Raw genomic sequence first — 21411 nt, 5'->3', positions numbered from 1 at the left:
GGTGCGGTGTGGATGAGTGTGGGTGAGTGCAGAGTGAGGGTGCGGGGGTGAGTGTGAGGATGGGTGGGGGATTTACAGGAGATCTGTAAAATTGCTGCTCTGTTCTCAGAATTCCATTGAGAGTAAATGTAGAGTAACAACGACATCTGCATTTATGTGGCAGTGAATGTAGGAATACCTCCAAAGGATCTTCACAACAGCTAAAGCAATCAAAACATCTCTGATATTTTCCACACTAAGTCACAAAAGGAGAGACCAGGCAATATGACAAAAAAACTCTTCATCAAAGAGACAGGTTATACAGTTAACCTTTAAAAGGGGGTCAGAAGCAGACAGTGTTAGGGAGAAAAATCAGAAAACAATTACAGAAAAGCACTGGGTAAATTAGAAACCGAAACTCTGGAGAAATTACTCAGGAAAGTAGATCCTGAGTACAGTCACTGAGGGGCAGCTACAAATCCCAAACCCATCAGCGTGTGTCACAAAATTGTTGTGTTAAGTTTCCATGTCTGGAAATTTCCTTTCATGTCAACTGGATTAGTCTCCCTTCTGGAGACAGCAAATACTATTCCTTATTTATAAAAGTATACTTCATTCACAAAATTTATAAATATACATTACACGACAGTTCAAAATTGACATAGGTGCAAACCAAATCAATTTCTTCCAATCCAGCGATCGTGAACATTCACAATGCTCATTCCTTGTGAGACACATATTGTGAGAGGTTCTGTAAGCCCAGCCACTCGTGTACTGTAGCTGAATGGCCTTAAATGTGGCTTTTCCCTGCAACATCTTGGCAGTGTCTACCCCAAGCTAATTGATTGATTTATTGTCGCAGGTATCTTGTTATAAATTACAGTGAAAAGTGTTGTATATTGTCACCGCTCACTGCCGCCATCTTAAAACACAGAAAAAAACCCAAACATAAAAAATAAAGGCAGATAAGTGAAGAAATAAATAAAGTGTCCAATTCATAGTCCTTCTTGTTAAGAGTTCCATCATGGGCCTTGGGCCGGGTGGCCAGGCACAAGTCCCGTTCACCGTACCGCTGCTAAAATGAAAGTTGCCCACTCTTCAGCACTATCTCACATCCAGCAACATAACCGCTATCATGTTGGTTACACTCTTAATTACAAAACTGGAATGAAAAAAATTAGCAGAAATAAAGGAAACAAAACCAAAAGGAATGATAAACAACTAGATATTAAAATCCCATTTAAGTCTGCTTTCCACGCAGACCCTCAGGAGGGTGTCTCAGGAGGAGCTGAGTATTGGCTGCTGCCACCAACTCTAATTTAGGATATCTGGTCAGCATGGAGGAGTTGGGCTGAAGGGTCTGTTTCGGCGCTGTACAGCTCTATGACTCTCTGCTGCCGCCACCACCTCCAATTCTATAACTACTGGCGTCGCAACCAGATCCCAGAACATCCTCGGCAGGGCCCACTCGCAAACTCCAATATCCAGATCCCTTGCTGGTTCCCAGAACATACTCTTGCTGCCTCTGATCACCGGATCTCAGAACATGTTCTGACAGGGCCCACTCGCAGTCTCTGATCACCGGATCCCTCACCAGATCTCAGAACATGCTTGAACAGGGCCTGCTCACAGCCTCCGATCACCAGATCCCTCACCAGATCCTGCCAACCAATGCATCACCAAAGCAAAGGACTTTTAAACAAAAAGTGGAAAAAAAAAGAAAAGGCAAAACCGATAAAAGAAAGAAAAGCAGACAGAAGCAATGAGGTCAGGCACTGAAACACAGCACTGTTACTCTACCCGCTGTCTTGTTCTTGTCGGCTTTAATGTATCCCTCAGCACATAGTCCTGGTTGGAATGTGCCAGCCTGCAATACTTTGTCAAGGACAACTCCTTGCACTGGTAGCTCAACCAGTTTCATCTTTCAGGGTTGATGGTCCTCCAGTCACATTGGATGCTTGTCTCAGTATATGTCTCTGTCACAGAACTGTTCAGACTAACCTCGACAAAACCCACTGCATCTTTCTCCAGGCTGTCTTTACAAACACACATACCAGATGGAGGTGGATGACAAAGCAAACCTGATGCTGAGAATCCTCGATGCGGAAATCAGAGCAGGTTCCTAATGACTTCAGCTCGCTGTTTCATTTCTGAAGAAGTCATACAGGACTAGAAATGTTAACTCTGTTTCTCTCTTCACAGATGCTGCTGGACCTCCTGAGTTTCTCCAGAATTCTGTATGTTTGCTTTTGACTTCAGCTTGCCACTGGCTGCAGTCATCCTCCATGTTGGTCACCAGGCAACAGCATTTGTTGGGATACAGTAGAGATGTCTCACTGCAGTTATACAGGGCCTTGGTGAGACTACATCTGGAGTGTTATGCGCAGATTTGATCTTCCTACCTCAGAATGGATATACTTGCCACAGAGGGGGTTCAGCTGGGGTTCAAAAGGCTGATTATTGAGGTCGGCAGGACTATCCTATCGGGAAAGATTGTTTTGACCCAGCCTACATTGAGTAAAGTTTAGAAGGAGGAGAAGGAATCTGGTTTAAAATTCTAACAGAGGTGGACAGACGAGATGCAGGGAAGATGTTTGCCTGCTTTGGGGGAACCTGGAACAAGGGAACAACATCTCAGGATATGGAGACAGTAAGGACTGCAGATGCTGGAAGCTAGAGTCAATAAAAGTGGAGCTGGAAAAGCACAGCAGGTCAGACAGCATCTGAGAAGCAGGAAAGGCAACGTTTCAAGTTGAAACCCAGGACTGGGGAGGGAAGTCCAGAAGTAAACAGGATGAGGGGGGTGGGTAGGTGAGATGGAGATAGGTGGATATAGGTAGGGGGATAGTGTGGTTGACCAGTGGGAAGGGTGGAGCAGATAGGTGAGTCAGAAGATGGACAGGTTGGAGGAGGAGAGATTTTGAAGCTGGTGAAGTCAATATTCAGGCCATTGGGCTGTAAGGTCCCAAAGCAAAAGATAAGGTGTTGTTCCTCAAGTTTATGCTTGGCCTCACTTGGATAGTGGAGGCGGCCAAGGACAGACTTTGTCACCAGGGGAGCAGGAGGTTGGAGTCACAGTGGATGGCAACTGAAGATCAGGTTGGTTGGTGCATGCAGAGTACTGATGCTCCACAAACTGCTCCCCAAGTCTGCATTTGGTCTCCCAAATATAGAGGAGACCATATCGGGAGCAACAGATACAGTAGATGAGGTTCGATGAAGTGCAGGTGAACCTCTGCCGGATTTGAAAGGATTGTTCGGGGCCTTGGACGGAGGTGAGGTACAGAGGCAGGAGTAGCACCTCCTGCGATTGCAGGGAAAATGTACTGGGTGAGGTGGAGGGGTTGGTGAGAAGTATGGAGCCAACGAGGGAGTCTCAGGTGAACGGTCCTTGTGGAAAGCGGACAGGGGTGGAGAGGGAAATATCTTATTGGTGGTGGGGTCTGATTGTAGGTGATGGAAATGTTGGAGGATGATGATGTGTTGTATTCGGAGGTTGGTGGGGTGGAATGTGATGACTAAGGGGACTCTATCCTTGTTGTTGGGGGGAGAGGATCTGGGGGCAGATGCATGGGAAATGGGGGAGATGCGGTTGAGGGCATCAGGTACGTATTTAGGACTGAGATGGGGAAAGATTTCTTCACTCAGAAGGTAAAGAGCATGTGGAATTCTCTACCACAGAAGACTGCAGAATCTAATCACTGAATATATTCAAGAAAGAGATTGATAAAGTTTTAGATTTAAAAGGCGTCAAGGGATATGGGAGAAAGTGCGAATATGACATTGAGATAGAGGATCAGCTATTACCAAGATATTGAATGGTGGAGCAGGCTTGAGGGGCCGAATAGCCTACTGTTGCCCTGGTTTTAATCTATTCATTAATTCCGGCCACAATCCATGCACCCCTCTTTCATGGACATTGGCATCTGATAATTGCCAATTCTTCAGGATCCTCTTGGCACCTGTCCCATTCACTTGCAAGGCACTTAGGAAATCCAGCACTGCAGCTCATGAATGGGACCTCGCCTTGCTGCTCAGCAGTCCTCAGTCAAGGAGACATCTATCTTGCTTTGTAAATCTCACACCTTCCAACAACTTACATAGCAATCCCACACTGCCCATGCAGCACGCTGGCTGCTCACTCGCTAAGTCTTAGGGGAGTCACCCTCATTGACGTCCATGGAGGCACCAGTCAGTCAAGGGCAGCCTCCATTACCAGTCTAGAAAATTGGTCACGGTCAAGTGTCTGGTCAGGATGATTTTGCTCAGGGGGTCTGTGGCTCTGCAATCTGGGGAGTAGGTCATGGTCAGTCCTGTGGCTCCATAATGACCACTCCAGGCAGTCAGGCCATTACAATCAGGGATATGGACATGGGTCTGGCCATTTCCCATCCACAGCTGACCAATGAGGTCACTTAAGGGACAGCATCAATGTCCAGCAGGTCCAATCCCAGAAACTAAAGGGTAAGTTCTGCTGACCCTCCAGCTTTTGGGAAGTTCAACACAGATCACTGGTGAATGTTTAATTTATTCATGGGATGTGAGGCATCACTGGGTGAGCCAGCATTTACCGCCCATCCCTAAATGCCCCTTGAACTGAGAACCTGGCTTGGCATTTCAGAGAGTAGTTGAGAGTCAACCACATTGCAATGGTTCTGAAGTCAAATGAAGACCAGACCAGGTAAGGACACAAATTTCCTTTGCCAATCAGCAGTAGTTATGCAATCATCATTAGATCATTTTTAATTTCCAGATTTTTCATTGAATTCAAATTCCGCCATCAGTCCTGATGGGATTTGAACCTATATAGAACATAGAACAGTATAGCACAGTACAGGCCCTTCGGCCCACGATGTTGTGCCGACCTATTTTCCTACCCTAAGATCAAACTAACCTGCACACCTTCATTTTACTATCCTCCATGTGCCTATCCAAGACTCGCTTAAATGTCCCTAATGTATCTGACTCCACTACCACTGCTGGCAGCGCATTCCACGCACCCACCATTCTCTGTGTAAAGAACCTACCTCTGACATCTCTATACCTTCCTCCAATCACCTTAAAATTATGCCCCCTCATAATAGTCATTTCCGCCCTGGGAAAAAGTCTCTGGCTATCCACTCTATCTATGCCTCTCATCGTCTTGTACATCTCTATCAAGTCATCTCTCATTCTTCTTCGCTTCAATGAAAAAAGCCCCAGCTCCCTCAACCTTTCCTCATAAGACCTGCCCTCCAGACCAGGCAGCATCCTGGTAAATCTCCTCTGCACCCTCTCTAAAGCTTCCACATCCTTCCTATAATGAAGCAACCAGAAATGAACACAATATTCCAAGTGTGGTCTAACCAGGGTTTTATAGAGCTGCAGCATAACCTCGCGGTTCTTAAACTGGATTCCCCTGCCAATGAAAGCCAGCACACCATTCACCTCCTTAACAGTCCTATCAACTTGGGTAGCAACTTTGAGGGAGCTATGGACGTGAACCCCAAGATCCATCTGTTCTTCCACACTGCCAAGAATCCTGCCATTAACCCTGTGTTCTGCATTCAGATTCAACCTTCACACTTTTCCAGGTTGAATTCCATCTGCCACTTTGCCCAGCTCTTCATCCTGTCAATGTCCCGTTGCAACCTACAACAGCCCTCCACACTATCCACAACTCCACCAACCTTCATGTAATCGGCGAACTTACTAACCCACCCTTCCAGTTCCTCCTCCAAGTCATTTATAAAGATCACAAACAGCAGAGGTCCCAGAATAGATCCCTGTGGAACACCGCTGGTCACCGAGCTCCAGGCTGAATACTTTCCATCTACTACCACCCTCTGTCTTCTATTGGACAGCCAATTCTGTATCCAGACTGCCAAATTTCCCTGGATCCCATGCCTCCTTACTTTCTGAATGAGTCTACCATGGGGAACCTTATCAAATGCCTCGCTAAAATCCATACGCACCACATCCATTGCTCTACCTTCATTAATATGTTTTGTCACATCCTCAAAGAATTCAGTAAGGCTTGTGAGGCATGACCTGCCCCTCACAAAGCCATGCTGACTATTTCTAATCAAACTGTGCTTTTCCAAATAATCATAAATACTATCTCAGAATCCTCTCCAATAATATGCCCACCACAAAAGTAAGACTGACTAGTCTGTAATTCCCAGGATTATCCTTATCCCTATGTTTACAGAACATTGCTTGCATTCTGGAATGACAATGTCACCATGTCGCTAACTCCCCAGATTGGTTCTACCTTAAAACTCTTGAAGGTTTGTGGAAAGGATGGGCTGATCATTCTGGGAAAAATTGAAATGAGCATATAAAGATGTGAACTTGAGAAAAAAGATTGAGGCATTGCCTGTAGATTCCTCAATCCCCAAGACTTTTACAATGGTACAGTAACAACAGGTAGCAACACACTAGGTTTACCTCCTACTCCCCGCAGTATGGACACCCTTGTCCCCTGACCCAAAACCTGTTGCTGACACACCCTACTTTGAATCCAGAGCCCCCTCCCTTGCTCTGCATAAGGATCTCTCTCTGCACCCCTTCAATCCCTAAAACCATGCTTTTCTTCCTGGCACTTGAGAGATAAAATGAGAGAAAATGAAGATTAAACTTGTATTACCTCAGCATTTCTCACAACCATTGGATAACCTAAAGTGCTTTCCAATCAACCAAGTACTTTAGAAGTCTCATAACTGTTACAATGGGGGTAACACAACAGACAATTTACTGCAGGATCAAACACAGAGCACTGTGGTCGAAATCCAAACACAAAGGTAATAAATGAGAATGTTACTCACTGGTACTAATTTTCAGTTAATTGCAAACTTTAGAAAGGAAGCAGAAGCACAGCAGACAGAAACTAACTATAATCCTCTTCATTTGCCCGTTCATAGCATGAAATGAATATCCATGTGTAAGATTAACTCAGTATAGAACAGACTCTTCATCCTCTGTCAATAATGCACTCCTCCAAATTACCCATTTCAAATATTAATTTGAAAGTCTCAGCTCTCACCTTTGCCTTTGTCTCCCTAACATTAGGAATTGCATAATTAATTCATAGTACGGGACCACTCAGCCACACAATATCCCGATTAATAGAGTCAAACAGCCATAGAAAAAGACCATTCAGCCGATCATGCACCAGCTCTTTAATAGAATTACTCTATTATTCCTATACCTTTCCCACAGACCCCTGTAAGAATTTCCCTTTGAATATTTACCCAGATCACCTTTGAAAGTTCCCTTTCAAAGCTTTCACTGCCCTTTCAGGCAGATCACATTACCCATGTCTAGAGAGATTTGCCACTGTTCTTTGCTAGGTTTCTTTTAATCAATGTCCTGTGATTATTCTTCCTGGTGATGGGAGCTTTCTCCTTATTTATGCCACCAAAAACCTTCCTGATTTTAAGCATGTTTATTAAATTACTGACTTTATCTTCTCTGCCTAAAGCTTCTCCAATCTCACCAGATATCAGGATGTGCTGAGTCCTGCCGTTGTGAACAGCTTTTGGGTTGGGGCTGTTTCTGTGTTGTGAAGTCTTGCTGGCTTTGGGTGGAAGATGGTCGGAATGCTGGAAGGTTGGTATTTCAGGGGAGAGGGTATTGTGGGTTCAGGCCTCTGGCTTGGTGTTTCAGGTTTCCTGAGCCCACTTGTGTCTTCCATGTGGATTTAAAATCTACGCATTTTCCAATGCTCCCTGGGATTGACAACTTTTTACAGTTTCCCTGTCAATGCAGTTCTGGTAAATCTGTTCCCACTCTGGATTAGCTTTTGGATTTGGTCTGGAAGGATACAGTTCACAATTGGTTAAAGTTAACTGATGTTCTTTGTTTTGCAGGTTGTAGGCTTTCAATTGAATTACAATTACAATTACAAAGATGAGGAGGCAATGGCCTAGTGGTATTATCGCTGGACTGTTAATCCAGAGACATGCATAACATTCTGGGGACCTGGGTTCAAATCCTGCCATGGCAGATGGTGGAATTTGAATTCAATAAAAAAAATCTGGAATTAGGGATCTAATGATGACCATGAATCCATTGTCAATTGTCAGGAAAAGCCCATCTGGTTCACTAATTTCCTTGAGGGAAGGAAACTGCCATCCTTACTTGGTCTGGCCTACATGTGACTCCAGACCCACAGCAAGGTGGTTGACTCTGAACTGCCCTCTGGGCAATTAGGGATGGGCAATAAATGATGCCTAGCCGGCGACGTCCTCCTCCCTTTAATGAAAAGAGGGGAAAAAAAACATTCCCCAAGCTACAAAAAGCTGCTGACTCCCTAGAAGCAAACTGAATAGCAAGTGAACCAAACACAGAAAATGCTGGGGAAACTCAGCAGGTCCGGCAGCATCTGTGCAGAGAGAAACAGAGTTAACATTTCTAGTCCAGTATGACTCCACAGTGACAATGACTCCAAGATACTAGGCTTGAAACGTTAACTCTGTTTCTCTCTCCACAGATATTGCCAGACCTGCTGAGTTTCTTTAGCATTCTCTATGTTTGTTTCAAATTTCCAGCATCCACAGTATTTTATATTTATTTGAGTTTATTTTATTCATCTGTGGGATGTGGGCATCCCTGGCTGGGCCAGCATATATTGCCTGACCCTAGTTGCCCTCGAGAAGGTGGTGGTGAGCTGCCTTTTTGAACTGCTGCAGTCCTCCTGCTGTGGGTTGACCCACAATGCTATTAGGGAGGGAATTCCAGGATTTTGACCCAGTGACAGTGAAGGAACAGCAATATATTTCCAAGTCAGGATTTTGAGTGACTTGGAGGGGAACTTGAAGGTGGTGGTGTTCCCATGTATCTACTGCCCTTGTCCTTCTCGATGGAAGTGGTCGTGGGTTTGGAAGGTGCTGTCTGAGGACCTTTGGTGAATTTCTGCAATGCATCTTGTAGATAGTACACACTGCTGCTGCTGAGCATCAGTGGTGGAGGGAGTGGATGCTTGCGGATGTAGTGCCAATCAAGCGGGCTGCTTTGTCCTGGAGCGGCACTCATCCAGGTAAGTGGGGAGTATTCCATCACACTCCTGACTTGTGCCTTGTAGATGGTGGACAGGCTTTGAGTACTCAGGAGGTGAGTTATTCACCATACCACTCTTAGCTTCTGACCTGCTCTTGTAGCCACTATGTTAATGTGGTGAGACCAGTTGAGTTCCTGATCAATGATAACCCCCAGGATGTTGATAGTGGGGGATTCAGAGATGGTAACACCATTGAATGTCAAGGGGTGGTAGTTAGATTGTCTCTTTATTGGTGATGGTCATAGCCTGGCATTTGTGCGGCACGAATGTCACTTGCCACTTGTCAGTCCAAGCCTGGATATTGTCCAGATCTTGTTGCATGTGAACATGGACTGCTTCAGTATCTGAGGAGTCACGAATGGTGCTGAATCAGCCAACATCCCCATTTCTGACCTTACGATGGAGGGAAGGTCATTGATGAAGCAGCTGAAGATGGTTGGGCCTAGGACACTGCCCTGAGGAACTCCTGCAGAGATGTATGGAGCTAAGATGATTGACATCCAACAATCACAACCAACTTCCTGTGTGTCAGGTATGACTCCAATCACCGGAGAGTTTCCCCCCGGATACCCACTGATTCCAATTTTCCAGGACTGCTTGATGACACACTTGGTCGAATGCAGTCTTGATGTCAAGGGCTGTCACTCTCACCTCACCTCTGGAATTCAGCTCTTTTGTCCATGTTTGAACCAAGGCTGTAATGAGGTCAGGAGCTGAGTGGCCCTGGCGGAACCCAAACTGAGTGTCGCTGAGCAGGTTATTGCTGAGCAGGTGCTGCTTGATAGCAATGTTGATGACACCTTCCATCACTTTACTGATGATCAAGAGGAGACTGATGGAGTGGTAACTGGCTGGTTTGCATTCGTCCTGTTTTTTTATGTACAGGACATACCTGGGCAATTTTCCACATAATCGGGTAGATGCCAGTGTTATAACTGTACTGGAACAGGTTGCCGGGGGAGCAGCAAGTTCTGGAGCACAAGTCTTCCATACTATTGCTGGAATGTTGTCAGGGCCTGTATCTTTTGCAGTATCCAGTGTCTCCAACCATTTCTTGACATTATGTGGAGTGATTCGAATTGGATGAAGACTGGTATATGTAATGCTGGGGACCACTGGAGGACACGGAGGTGAATCATCCACTCAGCACTTCTGGCTGAAGATTGCTGTGAAAGATTCAGCCTTATCTTTCGCACTGATGTGCTGGGCTCTTGCATCATTGAGGATGGGGATATGTGTGGAGCCGCCTCCTCCTCCAGTGAGTTGTTTAATTGTCCACCACCATTCACAACTGGGTGTAGCAGGACCGCGGAGCTTAGATCTGATCCATCAGTTGTGGGATCACTTTTGCTTGTGCTGTTTAGTAGCTTCACCAGGTTGACACCTCATCTTCAGGTATGCCTGGTGCTGCTTCTGGCATGCCCTCCTGCACTTTCCATTGAACCACGGGTTGATTCCCTGGCTTGATGGTGATGGTAATGGTTAAGTGGGGGATATGCTGGGCCATGAGGTTACAGATTGTGCTGGAGTACAATTCTGATGCTGTTAATGGCCCACAGTGCCTCATGGATGCCCAGTCTATTCGAAGTCTGTCCCGTTTAGCACTGTGATCGAGTCACACAACACGATGGAAGTTGTTCTCAATGTGAAGGCGCGACTTTGTCTCCACAAGGTCTGTGCGATGGTCACTTTTACCAATACTGTCATGGACAGATGCAACTGCAGCTGGCAGATTAATAAGGATGAGGTCAAGTATGTTTTTCCCTTTTGTTGGTTCCCTCACCATCTGCCACAGACCCAGTCTAGCAGCTATGTCCTTTAGGACCTGACCAGCTCGATCAGTAGTGCTGCTGCCGAGCCACTCTTGGTGGTGGACATTGAAATCCCCACCCTGGGTACATATTGTGCCCTTGCCATCCTCAATGCTTCCTCAAAGTGTTGTTCAATGTGGAGGAGAACTAGTTCATTAGCTGAGAGAGCACAGTACATGGTAATCAGCAGGAGGTTTCCTTGCCCATGTTTAACCTGAAGCCATGGAACTTATGGGTTCTGGGGTCAATGTTGAGGACTCCCAGGGCAACCCCCTCCTGACTGTATACCACTGTGCCACCACCTCTGCTGGGTCTGTCCTGCCAGTGGGACAGGGATGGTGATGGGACACCATCTGTAATGTATGATTCTGTGAGTATGACTGTGTCAGGCTGTTGCTTGACTAGTCTGTGAGACAGTTTTGGCACTAGCCCCCAGATGTTAGTGAGGAGGACTTTGCAGGGTCAACAGGGCTGTTTCTGCCGTTGCCTTTTCCGGTGCCTAGGTTGATGCCAGGTGATCCGTCCAGTTTCATTTCTTTGAGACTTTGTAGCGATTGGTATAACTGAATGGTTTGCTGGGCCATTTCAGAGGGCAACTGTGAGTCAACCACATTGCTGTGGGTCTGGATTCACATGTAGGCCAGACCAGGTGAAGATGGCAGATTTCCTTCCCTGAAAGACATCAGTGAACCAGATGGGTTTTTCTGACAATTGACAATGATTTCATGGTCATCAGTAGATTCTTAATTCCATCTGCCGTGGCAGGATTCGAACTTAGGCCCCCAGAGCACGAGCTGAGTCTCTGGGTGAATAGTCTAGCAATAATACCACTGGGCCATTGCCTACCCCTGAGCAGTGAAGAAGAGTCAATTTTCAAAAGGCTGTGTCTGTCCAGCAGGTTTAGAATGTGATGCAGTCTTCATTCTAGCCCTGTCCTCATTGTCACTAAACAGATAAAATAGCTTGGAATTTCTTCTATCCCTGAAGAAGCTTGAAACATATTTAACAATATCTTCAGGTGGATTGCAACCTAAGCAGGTGGACTGCATCAGACCAAAGAAATAATCAAACAGACAAATCTCTCGGAAGAAATTTCTGGTTCAAGGACCAGTTAGAGATTAAGAGTTGGTGCAAGGAAATTTATTACCTGAGATTCCAGGGATATGTGAAGTTTGCAATTATTCCAAATGTCCTCTTGGTACTGAGCACAACTGATGAATATGATATTCACTAAGTATGTCTAATGCACTTAGACATTGCTTTCACCAGTAAAATATACTTTAACAAGTCAGCACACAGCAAGCAGTGCATTGTCCAGCATCGCATAAACCAACCCCATGATATAAACCTCAACATGCAATTTAAACTGCACCCTACATTATCGATCACACACTGCAATATCCCCCATGCCTCCATGCTGTACCACAGTCTGTGATATCACATATGCCACGCATTGCAATATAACCCTGATACTGCAAAACAGAGAATATAATTTTATACAAAAACAGCAGGTTATGTACCAATGAAATGATTACATTGAGAAGTGTGCACTAAACAGATGCTGCATTCTCTCTTCCAGATTGTCATGGCTAACTCCACATTCTCTGATTGTTACTTCGTGACACAGAACTAATTTGAACACTGCAGAAATGTTTGCAAATTTCTTTTTGCACAACATTTATTTTGAGATAAAACACAATATTTTTAAAAATTATTTACATCACCTTAATAAATCTCTGGGTCATGTGGACTGTTCAGTAAGGTGTGAATAGATTATTCTGAGCAGCTTCGTCCGTGGATATATTTTGATAAGGAAGCTGAAATGGTTTGGGAAGATTCTGACATGCTCTGGGAATGCTTTAACCAATGAATTGTTTAATCAGTTTCTGCCTCCATTAATAGCTGTTCCACCTACTGGGACTATTGGTTAATGCACCCACTGCTCTCTCTCTCTCTCTCTCTCTCTCTCTCTCTACTGTCACTTTACCAGGCTACTTAGCTCCCAGCCTGTCTTCAGAGAGCTGGAGCAATCCTATTCAATGTTTCAGATCTCTGACATTCCACCAGACTTTCTGATGGTAGGATATTTACTCAAAGCATTATCACAGTTTCATCTTCAAAGGTCCTCCCTGACCTGCTGATTATTTCCAGCATGTATGTCTTGAATTCAGATTTCAGTGCCCACAGTATTTTTAGTTGTTGGTAAATCCAAAAATTGTTTCCAAATAATTCAGACCTAGCAACGTAAAAACAAGCCATCATGAATATTGGTCACCAGATTGAACAAAAATTAACATTCTGATATTTTAATGTTTTCTGAAGATAGGTGATTGTAGTAACTGAAATCAATCCTAATCTGTCCCCTATTGATTATCTTGGCTTTGCTAACAATGGAGGCAAGAAAGGTGTTCCCCAGACTGTGGGGAACATGGTAATCAATAGTGATAATATAAAAATACAGAACCTCAGGTGTGTGGGGAAAGAGGGACACTAAAAGTACTGAAAAGAGCACATTAATTCTAGTGTGCAAACTGTCTGCTAATTGCCCATAACCTGTGTGCTATTCACTGTCTCTTTCCCATTGCAACACCGATCATTCCACACTCATCCCTCACCTTCTATTCAAGGTCAGTGCAATTTTACTGTTCAGTTAACATTAAGCCTAGAACCGCTGCAGAATCCAGTATTAACCACAAATGGAAACTCCATCCAAACAATTCAGAAACGACAGGGGGACTGTTTGAGCTGATACTTATAATGACTCCATTTATGAACTTTTTGCTGGAGGTTTTCTGTTCAGTGTCTTGCTCCTTAAGGAGAAAAAGAAAAAAGGCATGTTATTTGTAAGATTGACCTATAATTGCATGATATCGCGGAATAAATATAATCAGCATAGACATGGTGGGCCAAAGGGCCTGTTCCTACACTTGTGTGACTCTACAAAGGATACATAATTGAAGGAATTTGATGTTGAAGAAGGAAAGGAGTTCAACATGATTTATATTTGAGGTGTAGCTTTTGTGTTTCTTATCAATTTATTGGGATCAGATTTAAATGGCCATAAAATTCAGCTTTCTATTTTAGATATGGAACTAGGGTAGATATGAATGAGGAGTACAAGTAGACCATTCGGCCTCTCGAGCCAGCTCTGCCATTCAATAAGATCATTCCTGATCTGTTTGTATTTTGATTTCCACATTCCCATCAAACCACGATAATTCGCAATTCCCAGCCTAACAGGAATCTATGTGCATGTGTCTTTAAAGTATTTAATGATCCCACCTCAACTGGATCGAGAGTTCCAAAGGTGCACAACCCTCTGACAGAGTGACCCACAATTTTAAAACAGTGCTTCCCTAGTTCTGGATGACCCACAAGAGGAACAATCTTTCTATGTCCACCTTGTCATGACCATTCAGGACAGAAGCATTTCAAATCATCCCTTGCTCTTCTAAATGCTAGTTGACACAATCTCAGTCCAACGTTTTCTCATGAGGCAAGCCAATCACTTCAGACATAAATCCAATAAACCTCTGCCTCCAATGCATTTCCATCCTTGCATAAATAAAGAGACCAGAGTTTGAGATGTAGTCTCATCAATTCCCTATATAACTGAAGTATAACCTCCTTTTACTTTTATGTTTAATTCCTCTTGGAATAAAGGATAGTTTCCATTACCTTCCAGATTATGTGCTATACCTGCATGCCAATGCTTTGTGATATATGCATCTGAACACCTGGATCCCTCTCCACCTCAGAATTCGGCAGCTGTTCTCTGTTTAAATGAGAGTCTGCTTATCTGTTCTTTTCCTACCTGATTGAACAAAACTTCACATATACTGACAATTCAGCATTGCAAATAATGTGTTACAGAAAGCGATGTTGGACACTTCAACTGCCTTGTCTATACCTTGTACACAGGGAACTGTGTTTCATTTTAACCAGAGTGGAGACTGAATTTCTCATCACCTTGAAATGTTTGATTGAGTTACAGTAACCCATTCCCTGGAGTCTTTATGTTAATGTGGGATTCTAACCCATTCACTCTTTCACAGTTAATGCATCACATTTACTGCTGTTGACATTTTGATTAGATGGTTTTGAGCACAAACTGGGCACAATTTCTCTTGCAGAAAAGTGAGACTAATTGATGCCTTTCAGAGTGTTGAGATGTGAAAGATATTGAGAATTAGGTTTTAGTGTCATGTTCAATGCATAGATCCTAAGAATAACATTTAAGATGTCATCAGGACCTCAGCAATGGAGACAAAGATCCACTTACCTCTCAGTGCTAACTGTTCCTGGGTGTAAGTCACTGTGGTCCATGTGACGAGAGGGTGGGTCAGCTGATGGTGCCAAAGATACCACCATTTTGATCAGTGTTAATCTCACTCCTGAACTTTAGCACCTGTGAATTCTGAATATTTGTACATGCCAGTAATATTTCAGTTTTGTGCACAGCAACAGTCTACTCCCTCCTTGCACTTTCTTTGAATGTAAAGCTTTGAGGTTTCCCAACAATCAGTTTAACACCAGGTGTTAATTGCACTTTCTAAATCTTATCCTACAATTTTTTTTTATATTCACACATGGACTATGGGCATCGCTGGCTGGCCAATATTTTTATTGCCCGTCCCTAGATGTCCTTGAGAAGGTGATGGTGACATGACTTCTTGAACCACCACAGTCCACCTGCTGTGGGTTGACCCACAATTCCCTTATGGAAGGAATTTCAGGATTTTGACCCAGCAACATTGAAAAGTTGCCAAGTCAGGATGGTGAGTGGCTTGGAGGGGAACTTGCGGATTGTAGCATTCCCATATCTGCTGCCCTTGTCCTTCCAGATGGAAGTGGTCCTGGGTTTGGAAGATACTGTCTGAGGATTGCTAGTGAATTTCTGCAGTACACACTGCTGCTACTGAGTGTCAGTGGTGGAGGGAATGGATGATTGTGGATGTAGTGTCAATCAAGCGGGCGGCAATGTCCTGGATGGTGTCAAGCTTCTTGAGTGTTTTTGAAGCTGTACCTTCCAGACAAATGGACAGTATTCCGTTACACTCCTGACTCGTGCCTTGTAGATGGTGGACAGGCTTTAGGGAATCAGGAGGTGAGTTACTCGCCACAGTATTCCTAGCTTCTGCCCTGCTGTTGTAACCACTGTGTTTATGTAGCATATTCAGTTGAGTTTCTGGTCAATGACAACCCCCAGGATATTGAAAGTGGAGGATTCAGTGATAGTAAGACGATTAAATGCTAAGGGGCAGTTGTTAGATTGTTTCCCATTGTACATGGTCATTGCCTGGTATTTATATGGCACAAATGTTACTTGCTACTTGTCAGCCCAAACCTGGATATTGTTCAGATTTTGTTATAATTTAATATGGACTGTGCAGTGATTTGGAAGAAGGTTGGTCGAATAGATCTCATTGAGTATGAGTCCCCTGACTGGGGCTGTTAACCTGGGCCAATCAGGGAATCCTGGCTGATAGATATAAACAGGAGTCTCAGGGATTCTCCCCACTCGACGGACTGGCTCTGAGCCAACTGGTCAGAGTCCATGTACTGTGCATGTGTAAATAAAGGGTGACTTGGTCATAGGATACCAACTCCATGAAGTTATTTCAAACTGCTTCAATATCTGAGGAGTCGTGAATGGTGCTGAACATTGTGCAATCATTGGCAAACATATTCAGTTCTGACCCTATGATGGAGGGAAGGTCATTGATGAAGCAGCTGAAGATGGTTGGGGCGAGGACACTACCCTGAGGAACTCCTGCAGAGATGTCCTGGAGCTGAAATGGCTGACCTCCAACAACCACAACCATCTTCCTATGTGCCAGGTATGACTCCAACCACCAGAGACTTTTCTCTTGATACTCACTGATTCCAGAGTCTATCGGTGTGAGGCTGGAAAAGCACAGCAAGTCAAACAGCATCCGAGGAGCAGGTAAGTCACCATTTAGCGTCGAAACCCTTCATCAGGCCCGAAGCATTGAATTACCTGCTGCTGGGATGCTCTCTGACCTGCTGTACTTTTCCAGCCTCACACCGATAGACTCTGGCTTCCAGCATCTGCAGTCCTTATTGTCTCCAAGTCACTGGTTCCAGTTTTGCTCGGGCTCCTTGGTGACACACTCAGTCGAATGCAGTCTTGATGTCAAGAGCTGTCACTCTCACCTCACCTCTGGAATTCAGCTCTTTTGTCCATGTTTGAACCAAGGCTGTAATGAGGTCAGGAGCTGAGTGGCCCTGGCAGAACCCAAACTGGGTGTCACTGAGCAGGTTATTGCTGAGCAGGTGCTGCTTGATAGCACTGTTGATGACACTTTACATCATTTTACTGATGATTGAGGAGACTGATGGGGGTAATTGGCTGGATTGGATTTGTCCTGCTTTTTATGTACAGGACATACCTGGGCAATTTTCCACATTGTCAGGTAGTCACCAGTGTTGTAACTGCACTGGAACGGGTTGCCGGGGGAGTGGCAAGTTCTGGAGCACAAGTCTTCCATTCTATTGCCGGAATGCCGGGGAGGTGATGGCCTAGTGGTATTATCAGTGGACTGTTAATCCAGAGACCCAGAAAACATTCTGGGAACCTGGGTTCGAATGGTGGAATTTGAATTCAATAAATATCTGGAGTTAAGAGTCGAATGATGACTGTGAATCCATTGTCGATTGTCGGAAAAACCCATCTGGTTCACTAATTTCCTTGAGGGAAGGAAATTGCCATCCTTACCTGGTCTGGCCTACATGTGACTCCAGACCCACAGCATTGTGGTTGACTTTTAATTGCCCTGTGGGCAATTAGGGATGGGCAATAAATGCTGCCTAGCCAGTGTTGCCCTCATCCCGTGAAGGAATAAAGGAAAAAAAAATGTTGCCAGGGCCTGTAGCCTTCGCACAATCCACTGCCTCAGATCATTTCTTGACATTTATGTGAAGTGAATTGAATTGAATGAAGACTGGTATCTGTAATGCTGGGGACCACTGGAGGAGGCCGAGATGGATCATCCACTCAGCACTTCTGGCTGAAGATTGCTGTGAAAGCTTCAGCCTTATCTTTTGCACTGATGTGCTGGGCTGTTCCATCATTGAGGATGGGGATATTTGTGGAGCCTTCTCCTCCAGTGAGTTGTTTAATTGTCCAACACCATTCACAACTGGATGTGGCAGGACTGTAGAGCTTAGATCTGATCCGCTGGTTGTGGGAGCTGTCTATCCTAGCTGTGCCTTGGCTCTGTCTGTCACTTGCTGCTTATGCTGTTTGGCAAGTAGTCCTGTTTGGTGGCTTCACCAGTTGATACCTCATCTTCAGGTATGCCTGGTGCTGCTCCTGGCATGCCCTCCTGCACTTTCCATTGAACCAGGTTTGATCCCCTGGCTTGCTGGTAATAGTTGAGGCGGGACATGCCAGGCCATGAGGTTACAGATTGTGCTGGAGTATTTGTTTTCATTTCTCTCTTTTCTGGAGTTTTTGTTTCAAACTTCTAACTATTTAAATTTGCTCGGATGTGAATGGAGTAGGTGACTGCTGGACCAGAGGCCATCGCAGGCAAGTCAGGACTGGAGACCATCACGGGGGAGGGGGTGAGTCATGGACTGGAGTCCATCGCGGGGAGGAGTGTCCCGGACGGGAGGCCGTCTTGGGGAGGAGTGTCCCGGACGGGAGGCCGTCGCGGGGAGGAGAGCCCCGGACGGGAGGCCATCATGGGGAGGAGTGTCCCGGATGGGAGGCCGTCGCAGGGAGGAGATCCCCGGACGGGAGGCCATCGCGGGGAGAAGCGTCCGTTGCGGGCAGAAGAGTCCCAGACGGGAGGCTGTCGCAGGGAGGACAGTCCCGGACGGGAGGCCGTCGCGGGGAGGAGTGTCCGTCGCAAGGAAGAGAGTCCCGGATGGGAGGCCGTCGCAGGGAGGAGAGTCCCAGACGATAGGCCGTCGTGGGGAGGAGAGTCCCGGATGGGAGGCCGTCGCGGGAAGGAGAGTCCGTCGCGGGGAGGAGAGTCCTGGATGGGAGGCCGTCGCGGGATTTGAAGCCCAGCGCGGTCTGGAGACTTGGTGCTGGCACAGACTGGGTGAAAGGACTGTAATTCAAAGTACTTTTGTTTCCTTTTTATTCTAATACTGGACTTTTATTTATTATTCTTTCAATTTTGTATCAAAAACTGAAGTATCTGTACCTAGGTCTCTTGTACTTCAGATGGCACCATAAGTGGCAACATTGCAAACTTTTCACTGCATTCATTTGAATGCACATGACAATAAAGCTAATCCAATTCAGTGGTCTAGGCCTGAAACGTCAGCTTTCCAACTCCTCTGATGCTGCTTGGCCTGCTGTGTTCATCCAGCTCTACACCTTGTTATCTCAGATTCTCCAGCATCTGCAGTTCCTACTATCTCTGAACCAATTCAATTCTGTTCAGTTCTACTGTTGATGGCCCACAGTGCCTCATGGATGCCCAGTCTTGAGTTGCTAGATCTGTGTGAAGTCTGTCCCATTTAGCACGGTGATAGTGCCACACGACACAATTGAGGTTATTCTCAATGTGAAGGTTGGACTTTGTCTCCACAAGGACTGTGGAATGGTCACTCTTACCAATACTGTCATGGACAGATGCAACGGCAGCTGGCAGATTAATAAGGATGAGGTCAAGTATGTTTTTCCCTCTTGTTGGTTCCATCACTACCTGCTGCAGACCCAGTCTACCACTATGTCCTTTAGGACCCGACCAGCTCGAGCAGTAGTACCGGTGTGAGTCACTCTTGATGATAGACATTGAAATCCCCCACCCAGAGTACATTTTGTGCCCTTGCCATCGTCAGTGCATCCTCTAAGTGTTGTTCAACATGGAGGAATATCGATTCATCAGCTGAGGGAATTTCTCCAATGCGGAAAGAGGCCACTCAGCCCATTACAGACAATTTAGCATGGCCTATGCAGCTAACCTGCACACCTTTGGGACAAATCCCACACAGACACAGGGAAAGCAAACTCCACACAGACAGTCACCTAAAGCTGGAATTGAACCTGGGTCCCTGGTGCTGTAAGGCGGCATTGCCAACCACTGTGCTACCATGCTGCCCCACATAGTAATCAGTAGGATGTTTCTTTGTCCCTGTTTAACTTGAAACAATGAGACTTCATAGGATCCAGAGTCAATGTTGAGGACTCACAGGGCAACCCCCTCCTGACTGAATACCACTGTGTCGCCACTTCTGCTCGGTTTGTCCTGCCGGTGGGACAGGACATATCGAGGGAGGTGGTGGTGGTATCTGGGACATTGTCTCTAAGTTATGATTCTGTGAATATGACTGCGTCCGGCTGTTGCTTGACCAGTCTGTGAGACAGCTCTCCCAATTTTGGCACTAACCCCCAGATGTTAGGGCTTTGCAGGGTCAACAGGGCTGTTTCTGCCGTTGTCTTTTTCAGTGCCTAGGGCAATACCAGGTGAACCCATCCAGTTTCATTTCCGGGGTGGGATGGGTCTTTGATGATGTTGGCAGCCTTTTCCAGGCAACGAGACATCCAAATAGAGTCCATGGATGGAAGGATGGCTTCCGTGATAGTCTGGGCTGTGCTCACAACCTTTTATAGTTTCTTACAGCTGTTACACACCTGGACAGTATGCTTTCAATGGTGCCTCTGTAAACGTTGGTGAGAGTCCTTATTTACATGCTGAATTTCCTAAGCTGCCTGAGCAAGAGGAGATGCTGTTGTGCCTTTGTGTGGGAAGTCTAGGACCGGTTGTCAGTTATCGTCACTGCTGGCAACTTGACGCTCCTGACCCTCTCAACCTCGGCTCCGTTGATGTAGATTGGGGCATGTCCACCTCCTTTCTTTGTGAAGTCAATGATCAGTTCTCTAGTTTTGCCGACATTGAGAGAGATGTTGTTATCATTGCACCACATCACCTATCCTTCTATCTACTTTCTGTATTCTGACTTGTCATTGTTTGATATCCGCCCTCCCATGGTGGTGTCTTCAGCAGACTTGTCGATGGTGCTCATTCGGAATTTGGTAACACAGTTGTGTGTGTACAGGGAGTACAGTAGGGGGCTGAGGGCACATCCTTTGGGGGGCTCCAGTGTTGAGTGTTATTGTGGACGAGGTACAGTTACCTATTCTCACTGATTGCGGTCTGTGGGTCAGAAAGCTAATGATCCTGTTGCAGGGGGCAGAGCTGAGACCTAGGTCTTGGAGTTTTGAGATCAGTCTGGAGGGGATAATGGTGTCGAAGGCAGAGCTGTAATCAACGAGCAGGAGTCTGTTTAATTCACAAAGTTGATTGGACTTTCTGCCCTCATTTTCACAGGTCCTTCTTTGGCGTCATCCTGACACTTTCAGATTTTATTTCACTAAACAGGGTCAGCTTGGTTTTCCTCATTCACTCTGTGGTTCAACTTCAAAAATGACCACTCATTCAAAAGGTTGCTTTTTGTTTGGTTTATTTCTCCATGTTCTTTCCAGCCTTTCATTTTCCATTTTCTTTAATCATCATCTCTACAATGTTGTGACCAGACCCCAGGATGAGTTCCTGGTTCCAGATGGGACATGCTGAACTGCTAGGCTCTCAGGTCAGG

Source organism: Rhincodon typus, chromosome 34 (assembly GCF_021869965.1).
Source record: "Rhincodon typus isolate 14 chromosome 34, sRhiTyp1.1, whole genome shotgun sequence".
NCBI lineage: Eukaryota > Metazoa > Chordata > Chondrichthyes > Orectolobiformes > Rhincodontidae > Rhincodon > Rhincodon typus.
Note: the sequence above shows the minus strand (reverse complement) of the source record.